Genomic DNA, 17,090 nt, shown 5'->3' with positions numbered 1-17,090 from the left:
AGCAACTTCACTTTCACTTTTCACTTTCATGCGTTGGAGAAGGAAATGGCAACCCGCTCCAGTGTTCTTGCCTGGAGAATCCCAGGGACGGGGGAGCCTGGTGGGCTGCCATCTATGGGGTCGCATAGAGTCGGACATGACTGAAGTGACTTAGCAGCAGCAGCAACTGCTCTGAGAGTTATCCTGGAAGGGAGGACCCCATGTTGGGGAGAGAGTCATTCTCAGAAGAGATGAGATGGGAACTCAAGTCATTCAATTTCAGTAGTAAAAATCACATGACATAGCATCCTTCTACACAAAACCCAATTCACCAAGATCCTTCTGGTACTGATCTCCTACTGGCTACAATCTATCCAGCTCTCCTTGAATCTGTCTCACAGTTTTCCATCATACATAACCATGGGAATAGCATGCATCTGCTTGTCCACTGTCTTGCTCAAATTTAGACGTACGTGCTAACTTGCTTCAGTCATGTCCAACTCTTGGCAACCCCATGGACTATAGCCCACCAGGCTCCTCTATCTATGGGATTCTCCAGGCAAGAATGCTGGAGTGGGTTGCCATTTCCTTCTCTAGGGGATCTTCCCAACCCAGAAATCAAGCCTGCATCTCATACGTCTCCTGCATTGGCAGGCAGGTTCTTTACCACTAGTGCCACCTGGGAAACCTATGTTGCTGTCATTTCCTTGTCAAAGAGGGACTTAAGGGGCTTACTGAAGGGAAGTGAAGGTACTGAATCTCTGACATTCAACGTCCCCTTAATTTCTGTGGGTAGTTTGTTGGAGACTCACGTTGCACTGGAAGTTTGGAGTCTTGATCCTCGTCTCTAGCTCGTCCATTAACTTGCTGTGTGATCTTGAGCAAGTTGCTGGAGCTTTCTGAACTCCACATCCTTCCACATTGTCCACTTTAGGGGCTGTTCATTGGTTTGAAAGAAGTTAACATTGCAGAAACCTAGAAAAGACAAAACAAATAATTATTAACAACAAGTAATACGGGGAGATTTTCTGCTGCAGTACTGGCTTTTCTGTGTCTGCAGAGCTAAGGAAACAGGAAATAGGATTTTGGTTCAGAAAAACAGCTGTTAAGGGATATTTCTGTGTGTTGGTGTACATGTATTTGAATGTCCCTCCGATTCATATTTCTCTCTGGGTGTTCCTCTGTGTCTCTATCTCTCCCCTTCCCCTACTCCTTCCGGACCTTTTCCCAGTCTTACCCCGGCCAGAGCCGAAGTGTTATCATGAGTGATAGTCCCCTTAAATCAGGTCTGTCCTGCCCTAATGGTTGCAGTAGGCAAGATCAGGCCAAGTCAAAACAGTCTCTGGGCTTTTCTGGCTCCAGACTTGAAAGACAGAGCTTTTCAGTCTCTTGCAAGTCCTAGTTAAACAGGACCTCAGTGTCAGATCAGGGCCGAGGAACTCCAGGCTGCTGTACTCGGCTCCTGGGGATTGGGGTGAAGAGACAGGAAGGGGAGGGGAATTTGCCAGCACTTGGAGACTGACAGCTTCTGGCCAAGGTAGGCAGCACTGATGCCACCAGCTCAGCCCTGCCTCTTGCCCACCCAGTGGCCTTCACCTGCTTTCTGCCTCTAGAGCCTCTGGGATCAAGACAAACCTGGGTGCAAATCCTGACTCCCCCCACCTATTCAGTATGTAACCTTGGGCAAGTCATCATTAACCTCTAAGAATTCAGTTTCTTTGTCTGGGAAATGAAGATGAAAAGAGGTAAGGTGTAAGGACCGGGTTGAACAAGAGTATAGCATAGAGCAGGAGTCAGCCAATCATGGGCTGCCTACCAAATCTGGCTCACTCTCTATTTTTGTGTGACCCTGCAAGCTAAGAATTTGTGTTTGTGTGTGCTCAGTCATTTCAGCAGTGTCCTACTCTTTGAGACCCCATGAACTATAGCCCTCCAGGCTCCTTTGTCCATGGGATTATCCAGGCAAGAATACTGGAGTGGGTTGCCATTGTTTCTAAATGACTGGTGGTGGGGTAGGGAGGGGACAAAAGAAAAAGTAATATTTCCTGACTTTGAACATGATATGAAATTCAAATTTCAGTGTCTCTAAAGAAAGTTTTATTGGCACACAGTCACACTCATTTATTAATGTGTTGTCTAGGACAATAGAACTGAGTCATTGGAACAGGGACTGTATGTGATACTCAATACCTAAAGTACTATCTGGCCCTTTACAGAAGAAGTATGCATACCCTTGGCACAGGTTTAAGAGTATAAACCACCTGGGTTCAAATCTCTGTTCTGTCATTTCCTAATTTCGTAACTCTGGGAAGGTCACTTAATTCATATGTGCCAGAATTTTTTCTTCTGTAAAATGCAACTAACAATTGTGATTAGAGGTTGTTTTCAGGATGAAATGAGTTAGTATTTGTAAAGCACCAGGACCAATGTCTACATGCAGTAATATGTAAGCAAACAAACAAGATCATGTATATGAGGAATTAAGCAATGATTTTGTGTTGTGTATTTGGTTGGAAGGAAACTCAGAAGCAATGGTGGCTTTATCCTTGATACCGTCCTGGGCAACAGTTTTTTTTTGGTCAGAAACCTCAATAAAGAGGTAAGACAGTGGAATGCATGGAGGGTATGGTTGGGAGTAACTGGGGGAGGGTGGAATTGGACTCCTAGAGACCCTGTCAGGAACAAATGTATGCACTATACAGATAACAATTTGGAGGGCAAAGCCTATGTGTGGCTGATGACAGAGATACTAATGTCTGTTTTGTCATTTTGTGTGTGTGTGGGGGGGTGGTTTTGCTGCTATTGAATATTAAAAAGAAAGAGAGCTGGTTTCTTATCTCCTCCTTGATCACCTCACCTCTTCAAGAGCAGAAGACTTTTGATTCATGTAGTCTTAAAAAGAAATTGAAGGGTGGAGGCAGTTCTGCCAAGGTGGGAGAGGGTTTGGAAGACTTGAGGTGACTGAGGAGACATGACCTGGTAGCAGCACATATAATATCCATTTTAATACAAAGCAAAATGTGCTACACCAAAGTGAGTACACTGTCAGGTCACATTAATAGAAGTAGGTATGGTAGAAAGAGGGTAGTTATGTCTTTCTACCTACTATGGGCAGCCCATTTCCTACCCTAGGCAATTTAAGAGAGATTAGAATAGATGGGAATCCACCTGCCAAAGCAGGGGACACAGGTTCGATCCCTGGTCCGGGAAGATTCCACATGTTGCAAGGCAACTAAGACTGTGCAGCACAAATACTGAGCTCATGCTCTAGGGCCCTTGAGCCACAACTACTGAGCCCGAGTGCCGCCACTACTAAAGCCCGTGTGCCTAGTTCCAGTGCTCCAGTGCTCCACAACAAGAGAAGCCGTCGCAATGCAAAGACCATGCACCACAACAAAGAGTAGCCCCCACTCACCACTAGAGAAACCCTGTGTGCAGCAATGGGAGAAGACTCAGCACAGCCAAAAATAAATAAATTAATTAAAAAGCCGTCTACATTTGTTGGCATCCCCCACCTTCTTGTCAGTTGCACTGGGTTCCTCCCCACCCTCGTCATTCCTGGTACATAGGAGCAGTTGGTAAATGCCAGTAGCTCCCAGCTTCCAAACATTCTCAGTTATGCGGAACTCACCCACTCTTTCCTGTGAAAGGCGGGCCTGGAGGATGAATCCCACTGCAGATCAAGAATTCTACTTTATCAGTAGCTACAAAGACATTAACCTGATCCCTGGGCTTGGGTCGGGGCGGGGCGTTGGTCAAAGTTTAGTTTGTTTGGGAACTCTTGGAATCACCTGGCCTCAGGAAGTCCTGTGTTCCCCAGTGGTCTCAGAGAGTGAGTGGCCCATCTCAAAGTCTTCAGTGACCTCTGCCATGTGTCTATAGCCTGATTTCCTAGCCTTATCTCCCATTACTCCCCTCTATACTTGCATGACTCAGCCAAAGGAGAGCACAGTTCAGCTTTTTCAAAAGCACATGCTATATTAGTTGCTTTTTGGTTGCGAGGGGCAGAACGCCAACTCAGACTGGGTTGACCAAGAAAGGAAGACTCATTGGCTCATGTCACCAAGATGTACAGAGCTGTCTGGCATCAGGCCCAGTTGGATCCAGCACCTTAGGATCTCTCTATCTCATTCTCTCGGCTTAGTGTGAGCTTCATTTGCATACCAACTTTCCTTTAGGAAGTCGTAAAATGGTTACTGAAAGCTCTAGGCTCAAATCTGGAACTCAACAACCCTAGTATAAATAGAATTTCACTTCCCCAAGAGTTTAAGCTCAAGGCTCAGGAAGTGGCTCTCAGAAAACAGACTGGGGTTATTGTCCATTCCAAATCAAGTCCTGTGGCAAAAGGCACTGAACAGTGATTGAACAGGCTCAAGTCACATGCCCCAGGGTGCAAGGGAAGAGACCCCATTAACAGTTGGGAGTGGACTTCCCTCAGACAGTAAAGCGTCTGCCTGCAATGCGGGAGACCTGGGTTCGATCCCTGGGTCAGGAAGATCCCCTGGAGAAGAAAATGGCAACCCACTCCAGTACTCTTGCCTGGGGAAGTCCATGGACTGAGAAGCCTTGTAGACTACAGTCCATGGGGTTGCAAAGAGTCAGACATAACTGAGTGACTTCACTTTCACTTTTCCAATACAAGGATTCCAGGTTCAATCCCTGGTCAGGGAGCAAAGTTCCCACATGCCTCTAAGCAAAAAAAAAAAAAAGAGTTAGGGGTACAGTGAGAGTCAGTGCTGCTTACACACATGATCTGAGAGTGGGAAAGGGTGATCCTTAAAGACAGTGTGCATTCTGTGCTTCAGAGGAGGGGAAATGGGCGATGGGCATGCAGTGACACAGGCCCACAACCACACATGCTGTACCACTCCTTCTGGCAACCTAGTGAGCTAGCATTAGTCTGACAGAGAGCAAGGGAAGTAAAGCCAGGAGGGGCATCTCTGGATGTTGGCGGGTAAGTCCTGTGTTTCTTTAGGACACCTTGCTAGCTCTGGGAGGGGAATGGAGGGGAGGATGAGGAAGCCATGGGGAGGATTTTGAAATCTGAAAGTCGACCTTCCTGCAAAGATCATGACTAATGAAAAGAAGGATGTCTCTGGAGCCTGGGCCCAGAATCAGGGAGGAAAATCCAGGGAATTGGGGAGGAATCGTGGAGCAGACACTACCCAACACACTTCCTCCCCTTCCATCCTTCTCGAAGAGCCCTCTACTGTTCAGGTATCCACTCAGCCCAGACTCGCGGTGCATCATGATTGGTCCAAGCTTATCACAATGCCCCACCCTTCTTGCCAACAACTGAACTAAGTCTGAATGTGTGATGTAATTCTGACCAATGACCAGTGGCTTTTCAGAACCATTTTCTTTACAGACAAAAAGAAACACATAGGAAGACTCAGACCATCTCCCTGTGCTGGACATTGTCATGTTTGGAAGTGCAGCAGCTATCTTGTAGCCAAGAAGAGAGTCAGACGGAAGGCCTTGTCACTCCTGAAGAAGACAGACAAGAAAAATTGAAAGAACCTGAACCTTTGCTTATTACACTGAGCCCCCAAATTAATCAATCCTGGAATCATCCTACTTTGGGCTTCTTAGAGTGTAGTACAATAAATTATCCTTGTTGCTCAGGCCCATCACATTGGAGTCCTCTCTTACTGTGGCCACAGGACACTAAGTGACTCAGATAGGCTCTGATTATTGAAAGAGCTTCTGAAGAGAGAGGACATTTCCAACACTGGGTGTGGAGGCTCTAAGCCTGTTGCACAGCCCCTCTGGAACACGTAGAGTAGTAGAAAAAGGATGTACTTCAGAGACTCGTACGCCTAGATTTGTCGCCTACTAGCTGTATGCCCTTGAATACATTCATTCACCACCTCACTAGGCCTCAGTGTTCTCATCTGTAAAATAGGAAGAATAACCTGTACTTCATCAAGCTGTTGTGAGGGTCAAGACCATGTACAGAGTTCTGACATATAATGGCCACATATGGAAGGATCACTTTTGTCTGTACATCATTGGACAAGGATCTCAATGATGTCCACACAATGATTGATAAAGTAGTGACCCTTTATCAGAACCCCCTCAGAAGCTTCTTGAAGAATCCAGATTCCTGGACTCCATCAATGGGAATCAAGAGTCAATAGATCCGAGGTGGGGTCTGTCTGTGTATTAGTCTGGACTCTTTCAGTCACAAATTGCAAAAATCCAACTCAAAGTGACTGAAGCAAAAGCCAAAAAAAAAAAAAAAAGGAGAAAGAAAACAAAAAAAGAAAATAGTAATTTATTGGCTCATGCATTTGAATAGCCCAGAGGAGTAAACTTCAGACATGGCTGGATCTAGGTGCTCATAACATGTTATGAGCTCACTCTCTCTCTCTTGTCATTCTTTGTCACAATTTACCTCTGTGTTGATTTCATTGTTAGCCAGCAGTTCCAGTCTGACAGCTACCAGCCTCTGAAAAAGAGAGTATCTTTTCCCCTACAGCTCTGCCAAAATCCTGGGGCTGCGCACTCCAGCCTAGTTTAGACGCCTAGGCAGATTACTCTGTGACTGGCCCAGCCTGGGTAACATGCTCACCCCTGGAGACCACCCAAACTCCGTGGGTCTATGTGAGGCAACAATAGCTCTCTAAAATAGGGGCTCTTTTCAGAAGAATAGGAAATGAGTGTTGAGCAGATGAACACGCTACAGATCTCACAATCTTTTTCACCAAGTCGTCTGGTTGATTCTGACGCACTTCTGAGGCAGGTTTGGGAATGACTGTTGGACAGATCACTGGTTTTAGGACTCACTAGAGCCATGGAAGGCATGAAGGCAGGAGGAGAAGGGGACGACAGAGGACGAGATGGTTGGATGGCATCACTGACTCAATGGACATGAGTTTGAGCAAACTCCTGGAAATGGTGAAGGACTGGAAAGCCTGGCGTGCTGCAGTCTGTGGGGTCGGAAAGAGTCAGACACGACTGAGCGGCTGAACAACAGAGCCACGGAATCCCTCTCTTCCTAGAAAATCTTAAACAGAAGCATATAAACAAAATAGACCCCAAAGTGGTCCTTTGGGGTGGAAAAGTGGGCTTCTATCATTCCCCAAGCAGCCCCTAAAGCCCCCTAAAAGCTCCCTGCTTTCACTGTTTGCTGAGGTCCCTTTCGCTCTTACCCTCCAGTCCTGCATTTGGGTGCAGTGGACTGGATGGGGTGGGGTGAGATCTCAAAGGGCTAACCTAACGCTGTCCCGCTTCCAGCCCCACCCGCGCCTCGGCAGTCAGTGCCAGAGGAGTAAATAGGGCCAGGAGGTGCCAGCAGCTGACTTAGGAGGTGCATCAGACATGCCACATCGGATGCTTCTAGCTTTGAAAGCCCATCCTGGCCCGAGGCCAAATGGCTTCCAGGGCTCTGCAGAGCGCTGGGCCCTGGGGCTGCGTGGGCGTTGATGACCTGCCTGTCTGCCAGTGACAGAGGGGATGGCGGCAGCACTGTGTCCGCGGTGGCAGGAGGAGACGCTGCAGGACACACTTGCTGGGGAGGCATGGTGGGGGATGAAGTCAATTTCACACTTTATTAGTCAGTCTGGGGCCAACTGAGGCCATCCTGAAACTGGGCTGAGGTCCCTCCTCCCTTTGCCAGCAAGAAAGGCCTTTATCACCTGAAACTCTTCTTGTTGAAGGAGCAGTATTTTTTTTCCTCCTCAAAACCCCACAGCATTCAAACAAGGAGCTGGAATCCCTTTTGTTCTGCAAGAGACCAAGGCAGAGGGGTGAACAAATCCAGTGTGTGTGTGTGTGTGTGTGTGTGTGTGTGTGTGAGATGTGAGGCAGGGGATGTTGAACCATGTTGTTTGTTTATTCTTGCAGTCTTCCATTATCTATTCAACAGATTTTCATTGAGAGCCTACTATGTGCCAGCAAACTGAAGCCAGTACTCAGTACAAAGAAACAAAGAAGGGAGCCTTCATTCATTACCCAGATTTCACTGAGCACCAACCAGGTACCTGACCCCAGGCCAAGCTCTGGGGATGCAGTGTGAATAGGCAGACATAGCCCTGCCCTCTTGGAGCAAAGGAGAGGCCCTCAGGTAAAAAGGCAATTTCAATAGAGAGGGATAAGGACCCAATAGAAGCATACAAAGAAAGAGCACCTGAACCAACAAAAGGAAAGCTTCCTGGAAGAATTGATATGCCACTGAGATTTGAAAGAGGATTCGGTAGGAGGAGAGGGGAATGGGAAAGGGTGCACCACCCAGGTGAAGGAGTGAGTGCGAAGTGGACCAGAGAGAGCAATGTAGATTGAGCTCAGCCAGAGCACAGATTTCAAGGAGGAGAAGGAATGAGCAGGGGCCAGACCATGAAGCTGACTCTGGTGGTGGCTTTGTGAAGGAGGCCCCAGCCTGGGGGTTTGCTAGCAGTGGGGATTGTCAGAAGTGGGTGTCTTTGGGAGGTCTGAGGGACATCATGCTCTGGAGGGGGCGATCTCCTCTGGAGATCAGAGGTTGAGTACAGGGGACAAAGACTCCACTGGCAGTTAGATAAAGCTAAGTTCAGAACCTATTCATAATGCCTGTGACCTTCAGCAAGTACCTGTGCCTCCTTCATAAAATGCGACTCCATATCCATCTAATGAGATAGCAGTGCATGAAAAGCAGGTACACAGGGTATCTGTAAGGGACATGAAGGAGTTTATGAAGAGAATGGGAAGAACTCAAAAGTCAGTCCACACGAAGACATCTCAATGCAAGCCTGTCTGCTTTCTGTCTTCTTCAAAGCAATCACAGATCCAATGTTCTTTCTTTATAAACCAGGGTTGAGATCCTAGCTCTGGACCTCTCTCTGTGGCTTTTCTTATAGCCTCAGTTTCCTTGTCTGTAAAATGGGGATGACAATATCAACTTAGTAGGCTGTTGTGGGGATGGCCTGAGAAGATGTGTGTAAGTTGCTTAGCACAATGCTTAGTACATAGTAGGTGCTGACTAAACAGTCATTAGGGTTCTCATTAATATTCTCCATTCTTGTCATCACTCACACAGGAAACATGAGGACTTCCTTTGTACCAGATCCTGTGCTGGGCATCAGAGATGAGCTGAAAATAATAAAGATGTCTGTAAATATTTATTAAATGCTTATCTGATCTAATGACTTCTTATGTGTGTATATAGAGACATTAATTAATTAAGTCCCCATATCAACCCTATGCTGTAGCTACTATTATTGTCAACACCATTTTACAGAAGAGGAAACTGAGCTCAGGGTAACTGGGGAACTTTTCCCAAAGTCACGCCATGGGTGAGGAAAGCTGGATTTGAGCCTGTCTAGTTTGGCTCCTGAATCCACACATGCTGCCAACCTGTCCCTTGAGGGTCAGCAGTCCAGTGAGCCACTCAGGACCCCCTTGATTATGAGTGAGGGCTGCTCCACATAGCGGTCAAGCACTGCCTGGGTTTGAAGCCCAGAGTCTGCGTGAGCATGAGCACGTTATTTAACTTCTCTGTTCCTCTGTAGAGCAAGCGACAGTAACACCCTCATAGAACTGTGAGGTGACAGCCTAAAAGAGACAGTGCCTCCAGAGAGCTTGGCCCAGTGCCTGGCACACACAAGTGCTCGAGAATGTTGGCTACTATTTTGAAGTGAAAGGGGGATTTATGGGTACCTGTGAACAAACAAGCGACAGAAAGGACGGGGTGGCACTGACTCTGGGTGGGTCACTGAGAGACGTGAACCCCATCAGAGGGTGTCTACTGGTCTACCTGTGACTCTTTTGTCTCTCTCTTGCTCACTCATTCTCTACTGCTGTCCTGTTCTGTCCTTGTCTGTCTGTCTCCCTCTCCCCCACCCTCTCTCCTGTCTCATTTTCTCTCTTCTCTTCACATACTGGTTTCATTCTGTTGGGACCATATTCCCAAGATATGGGACCATGAGTATCAAGCAGGGTTGCCAGTTAAATTCAGGGCACCTAGTTAAATCCAAATTTCAGATAAACTATGAATAATTTTTTTAGTACAAGCATGCTCCATTTGGGACATACCAAAGACTATTTGGATTTAGGACTGAATAAGATGGATAAGGCGATGGCACCCCACTCCAGTACTCTTGCCTGGAAAATCCCACAGACGGAGGAGCCTGGTAGGCTGCAGTCCATGGGGTCGCAAAGAGTCGGACACGACTGAGCGACTTCCCTTTCACTTTTCACTTTCATGCATTGGAGAAGGAAATGGCAACCCACTCCAGTGTTCTTGCCTGGAGAATCCCAGGGACGGGGAGCCTGATGGGCTGCCGTCTACGGGGTCGCGCAGAGTCGGACACGACTGAAGCGACTTAGCAGCAGCAGCAAGATGGATAAAAGGGCCTCCCAGGTACCTCAGAGGTAAAGAATCTGCTACCAATGCAAGAAACATAGGAGACGAGGGTTCAGTCCCTGGGTCAAGAAGATCCCCTGGAGAAGGAAATGGCAACCCACTCCATCATTCTTGTCTGAACAATCCCAGGGAAAGAGGAGCCTGGCGGGCCACTGTTCATAGACAGTCAGACATGACTGAGCAACTGAGCATGCATACATGCAAGATGGATAAAATCCTTATCTTTGGGGAGCTTACTTTCTAATGACGAAAGCAAACAACAAACAGATAAACAAGAAAATAAGAGGGAGGGGCATGGTCTATTATGACAGGAAGACAGGGTGATGAATAATGATTATTGGGGTCAGGGTGCAGAGGGTTGGAGACTACCCAGATGGAGTGGTCAGTGAAGGCATTGCTGAGGAGCTGACCTGTGTGGCAAGAAGCCAGCCAAGGGCAGATCTGGGACAAGAGTGTCCCAGGGAAGGGAAAGGCCAGTGCAGTCCCTGAGTCAGGAAGGAGCTTAGAGTAATTGAGGAATAGAAGGAAGCAAGCAAGTGTTGGCCGAATTACAGTGATCAAGGTGGAGGGTGGTACGTGATGCTGTGGGAGGGAGGCAGGGTCCGTTATGCAGGGCCGGTTAGGTCTGAGTAAGGAGTTTGGGTCTTGTTCAGATTTAAGCACAGGTGTGACATTCTCTAATTTAGTTTTCCGAAGGATCACTTTGTTCTATGGAGAGTGGGTGAGGGGGAAACACAGGGCTGGGGATTGAGAGAGTGTCAGGGGACTCCTTCAGGAGCTCAGGCAAGACAGGAGGCGTGGAAGAGGTGGGGAGGGGAAAAGTGGACTGGCTGGGAAGGTTCTGGAAGTAAAGTTGACAGGCCTTGTTGAAGGACTGAATATAGAGGGCTGAGAGGAAGAGAGGAAGTGGGATGAATCCTGGGTTTTTGGCATGAACAACTGAGAGAAGACTGCAGGAAGAGTGTTTCTGGGCTCACGGTGGCAGATTAGGTATTTGTTGGCACTGTCCCTTATAGGCGCCTAGGGAAGTGTGACAGGCTCTTAGGAGAGAAAGAGATACAATTCAAATTCCATAGTCAATTTTATTAAACATAATATATCATGTGCATATTGTAATACACGAAGAAAGACAAAAGGCACATGCGAAAAGTGCCTTTTCACAAAACTGTGAAAAGTAAATCTGGACCAAGTGCTTTTGGTGGAAAATCCCACGGACAGAGGAGCCTGGCAGGCTACAGTCCCATGAGGTCGCAGAGACGGACATGACTGAGCGATTTCACTTTGCGCTTTTTCAGGTGGGGATGGGGACACATGACTCCTAAGGGAAGTGCCATGCCTTGGAGTCTCTGGCTCGGGAGGGGGCGCTGGGGGGCGGGGGAGTGTAGAGGGGAAGAAGATAGATGCTAAGGTTCTTCCAGTTGTGTACATGTCATTGTGTTTGTTTGTTTATGTTTGCTGCTCTGCCTTTTATCAGAGGGGTGGGAGAAGGGTGAAAAAGAATTTGAGAAAAAAATATTTAGAAATGTGGCAGGGAACAAAAGTCAGGAGAAAGTATATTCACAAAGCTGTATCAGCAAGGCTATCTCCACTGCTCTGCCTGGGCTCTGAGGACGCTTCCTGACAGGGTGGAGTAATCCAGGATGGCGCGCTCTAATCACCACGGAGTATCCGAGGACGTGGTCACATTATGTTCCCAGGGGGACAACCTTTGGCCTCTTAAGACATCCACTTGCTTTCTGTTTGGAAAGAGCTCACGCAGTGAAGGGGTATTTTTTAAGAGCCTGAGGTGGTGAAGGGTCAGGAACACAGATGTTAGAGCAAAGGTTGAATGTACTCAGAGCATTAGCCCAGAGAAGACTCGGGTTGGGGTCACAGTGGGCAAACCTTGGGAAGAATCCTTTGGAGGGGGTGGGAGTCAGCAAAACTGGCTGTGTCTCTGAGGATCATTCAAGCAGTGTTCCTATGTCACAGACACAGGGCTAATGCCTCCATGCTGCTGCTAAGTCACTTTAGTCGTGTCCGACTCTGTGCGACCCCATAGACGGCAGCCCACCAGGCTCCCCTGTCCCTGGGATTCTCCAGGCAAGGACACTGGAGTAGGTTGCCATTTCCTTCTCCAATGCCTCCATGAAACAGTGCTAACGCCTCCATGAAAGATCCCATCTCGACATTCCAACAGCCCTTTGAGGTAGGACTATTTCCTGGTTTACCCACAAAGAGGAAAGTGAGGTTTTAGGGAAATGAAGTAACTTGTTCAATGAGGTCATACAGCTGGTGGGTGTGGAGTCGGGATTTGAATTTGGACATTTTTCAATGTGAAGTCTGGGCTCCTGACCCCCAGGGCCTCTTCGTCCCATACCCTCTCCATCCCAGCCCCTCGCCCACAGGCAACCCATCTTGTTCCTTAGGTTCAATCCTGTCCTCAGACGTGAGAGTTTCCAGCAGCTCTGGCCCCTAGGGCTCCAAATGAAGTTCCTTGTGCCCAGTGCTGAATCCTGCCTCCTGCCAGTTCCTGATTTTAGTGGACCTGATCGCTAAGTCCCCAGGGCCTAGTACTTGAACTTCAACCCAAAGACTGGTACCCACTCTCTGACCTGGCCTTAATATCTTTCCTGGCTGAACATGAGGTGATATTTGTCCTTAAGTGCACCATTGCAGTTCTGGACACCTACTATCTGTCCCCATATCTCTGGGGCGTGTGTCCTGGAATCACAGTGATCTCCCAACCTCACAACTTGTCACCCGACTTGACCCACTTCCTGGCCCTGGCAGCTGGGACTGTGTTGCCAGCCCCAGACACGCTCCAGGGGAGAGGCCTGGGTTTCACTGCAAACTAGGCACCAGCCTATTCCATGAAATGCCTACAGAATAAGGTCCACATAGGGTGGTTGCTGTTGAGATTTGTAGGGGTTATTTTTTGGTTTTTATTTTTCTTTAGCTTGCAGATCTTGAGAGCTTCCAATGTGCCAGCACTGGATTAATCATGTAAAGTGGATTCCCTCACATCACCCTCAAACAGCCCTCTGAGACATGAACAGAAGCTGCGGTGATTGCTATTACTGTACTGGCCTTTTCTCAGGCCAGAGACTCTGCTGATGTGCCCAGAATCACTGAGACCCCGGAATCAAGACAAGCAGGCTCTTCCCTGGCCAGAAGCCCCACCTCCAGTTCCTATCTCACTGCCCCTCCCGAGCCTGGGCCAGACTCAAGGCCCTATGGCTAGAAGGAGGTGACCCCCTCCTCCTGCATGCAGCCTGGCTCTGCTCTCACACAGTGACCCATGGGTCTCCTCTGGGTTTGCTTCTCTGGACCCTGTAGGAACAGCTTCAGCTGCCCCAAACAAGGGTTGATCTGCAGATTCTCACAGCCACTGACCCTGAACCTGACCCACTCAGCTGCTGTCTACAGCTGAACACTCTTTCAAGAGCTCTGGGTGGAGAGGGCCCAAACGTTCCCTGACCCAGAGAAGGTGTAGCAGACTTGGTGATGCTCCCAATCCCCTCTGAAGGCTGGGCAGCCCGAGGGGCAGAGGTATCTGGAGCCCCAGCTCCACTATCCACCACCTCCCTGTTCCCTTAGCCACTAAGCCACACAAGAGTCACTGTCCAGTCAGAAAGAGAACCACTCTATGCCTTTTGAACAGAGGGACATGGTGAGGGAGTTACACAAGTTAAAAAAGATCCTAGAAGCACCACAGGGATTAACAATAGCAAAAAGACACTCCAGTCTGTAGGTTGGAGGAACGCAGGGAAGCGGCAGTGTTACTAGTGCCAGTATCTGAAGCTACCTGACAGAAACTGGAAGCCCAGCCAGGCCTTCCCAAGGCCAAGAGGGAAGGAACATCCAGTGGAAGCTGGAACTATGAGGAGACCAGCCAAGGCAGAGATGCAGCCTGAAACTGAGAGAGGGAGAAATATCTAGAGTTCTCCTCTCCTCCTTCCTGCCAGTGTCTCCCATTGGCCAAACATACCAGAAAATCAGAGGTCAGAGGAGCCTGGGAAATGTAGTTCTCTGCAGTACACAGCAGAGCTGGTCAGGGAATAAATGTGAGAGCAAGCAAGCAAATGACTAACCTCTGGAAATGTGAGCTGCTCAGAAGGGGTGGATGCAACTCCTACACCTGCTCTGGCCTCAATTTTTCTGAGGCTCTAGGCTGTTCCAAACCTTCAGCCCCTGAGCTCCCTTCCTATGCATAGGCCTCAAGGCTGCCCAGACCCCTGATGACAGATGCATGGGTCCAAGCCAGGGAACCCAGAACCACCACCCTGAGGTGCCCTGGAAGCATGGGAGCTGCCTGAGCCCTAACGGAACGGCATTCATTAGTGCTCCTGAACCCAGCATAAATCAGAGCCTGAGAGGACAAATCTAATCTCCCTCTTTCTTTGTTCCTGAATCTGCTACTGGAACCTCCAGCAAGGAGCTTTGGTCCCCAAAGCTGCTGGGTCTCCTGGGAACACCCTGAGAAGATGCTTCTGGATGCAAAGGGCCTTAAGCCTATGAGCAGAGTCCTGCTTCAGTGCACCTGCATGCCTGATCATCACCTGAATCCCTGAATCGCTGCCTGAGTTGTCCTGATGCAGTGAACTGCAGAAAGTCCTATCACCGGGGAGAGACAGGAGAATCTAGGACATTCCTGCCCGTGACTGGGATTGTCCTGGATGGGAATGCTGCCCACCCTGACCCAGATGCAGCACCAGGGATCCAGACCAGGGGAAGTCCCAAGAATGCCTTTGGGGTGTAATAGCAGCCTCTGAGGGAAGGGCTGGAACCAGGGAAGGGCCCTCACGAGCCAGGGGCTTCATCTACATAAGGGAGTGGCCAGGCCTTGTCACCAGCCCCTATACTGAGAGAAAGACAGGCCCTGCAAACCTTCCTCCAAATGTCATGTCATCTCCCCTCACATCCCCATAATAATAAGTATGTTTACTGAGTGCTAATGAGCCAGGCCCTGGCTCATTTCTTCCTCAAAAGAACCTTGTGAAACAGGTCCTGTGGAGATCCTCATGGATGGTCAGAAAATATGGCCCACAATCTAACAGAAGTTTGACGACAACAATAGTAACAATAGCATAAAAGAGAACAGTGCTCCCCAGAGATCCAAGGAGGAAAATTAATGTCTGATGAAGTAGTGAGTGAAGTGGAGACACATGAAGGGCTCTCACAGGAAATAGACATGAAGCTAATTCTTCAGAGGAGATTCTCCACCAGGGCAGCCAACCCACACTCTGGCATAAGATGTACTGGGGGAGACCTTCTGTGACCCGCACAATCTCCACACAGAAGAGTTCACATCAAAAAACAAAACAAAACCCTGGTATTTGACTTCTCTCAAAAAATCAGAAAGCCTGGCACCATGCGGCCCTCATTCTGATGTGGCAGCACTGGCCGAAGCCGAGCAGCTGCAAGATCCTGTAGCTGGAGTGTGTTCGTGCTGGTCCATCACAGTCCCTGCCACTCCCTAGGGCCTTTCACCTGGCCCTTCCTCCCATCTGCACCACCTGCCTGACAGCCTCAGTATTTCAATTTGACCGGGGGCGTTTCCAGGCCCAATCTCAGCTGATAGAGCCCTGCTGCCACCTAGTGGTCAGAGTTCACAAGTTCCCTCACTACACAGCAGTGACGCTCCCATTGTGATCAACCACCGTTCACAAGTGTTTCCTTCAATCCTCTCACTTGCCCTGTGAGAAGAGGAATTGCACACACTTTACAGATGAGAAAAACATCTAGGACACTCCAGCCCATGTCTTGGATTGCCCTCAATGGGAAAGGTGCCCACCCTGACTCAGAAAAAGGAAGTTCAAAAATTATTGATAAGAAAAACAGAAGACCAAGGGGAGGGCTGGGGACCCTCATCAAACTTCTTCCCATGCATAACCTTGTAGTAAATGAGTTTGCTACTTGCCTATGGCCAGGTAGGCCCTGAACTCAGGGGTTTTAAGGCCAAGTGCTGGACACTTACACCACGATGCTGCTTCCCTGGGCCTGAGAAGTCTTCCCTTTCCCCTTCCCCAATCCTGTGTGCTTAGTCACTCAGTTGTGTCCGACTCTTTGAGACTCTATGGACTGTAACCTGCCAGGATCCTCTGTCCATTCTCCAGGCAAGAACACTGGCATGGGTAGCCATGCCATTATCCAGGGGATTTTCCAACCCAGGAATCAAACCCAAGTCTCCTGCATTGCAGGTAGATTCTTTACCACTGAGGTACCAGGGAAGCCTGGTGGCTCAGTCAGCTCCCCAATCCTACTTATCCACAAACCCAGCACCAGCCCCACTTCCTCCAGAAAGTCTCCCTGACCCCCTCAGCATCCCCAAAGCTCCTCCTTGTCTGAACATCTAGAAGCCTGGGCCGTAACAACTTCTGGGGCTGACAGCATTCTGCCCTGTGGTACCAGGTAATTGCTTGATGCTCATATGTCCTTTATAGCTGGATGGGAGATACTTGGAGGCAGGCTTTGGTGGTCCGATCCCATCTGGGTGTTATCTGAGCAACGTGTATTGAACATCTGTAACTTGAGGCATGTGACAGATGCTTAGGGAGATCCAGGGATGAACCAGAACTTGCATCCTAAACTGCAATCCCGGTGTGTCACTCTTCTGCTTGAAACCCTTTAGAGCCCCCTGACTGTCTTCACAATAAACCCCAAAGCTCCTTACCATGCACAGCTCACTAAGCCATCCCCCACTGCGCCCACCACCCCTACACACAGCATGTGTTTCAGCCTTACAGCATCTCAGTTCCCCGATGAGCCGTGCTTGCTCTTATCTCTG

General features: G+C 48.7%; 1 protein-coding gene across 2 annotated transcripts in view; it reads right to left on the bottom strand.

Moving 5' to 3' along the window:
* The window catches only part of ARHGEF37 (Rho guanine nucleotide exchange factor (GEF) 37), a 92,395-nt gene that overhangs the window by 17,170 nt on the left and 58,135 nt on the right, over positions 1-17,090 (bottom strand). For both annotated transcript variants that reach the window (XR_826174.1, XR_826173.1), the window contains exon 14: positions 792-954. The gene's annotated coding sequence lies outside the window, so the exon portion shown is untranslated. The remainder of the gene's footprint in view (positions 1-791; positions 955-17,090) is intronic.

Source organism: Bison bison, unplaced genomic scaffold (assembly GCF_000754665.1).
Source record: "Bison bison bison isolate TAMUID 2011002044 unplaced genomic scaffold, Bison_UMD1.0 scf7180017864291, whole genome shotgun sequence".
NCBI classification, from domain to species: Eukaryota; Metazoa; Chordata; class Mammalia; order Artiodactyla; family Bovidae; genus Bison; species Bison bison.
The sequence above is the reverse complement of the archived record's forward strand: the minus strand, read 5'-3'. Positions and strand labels throughout refer to the sequence as shown.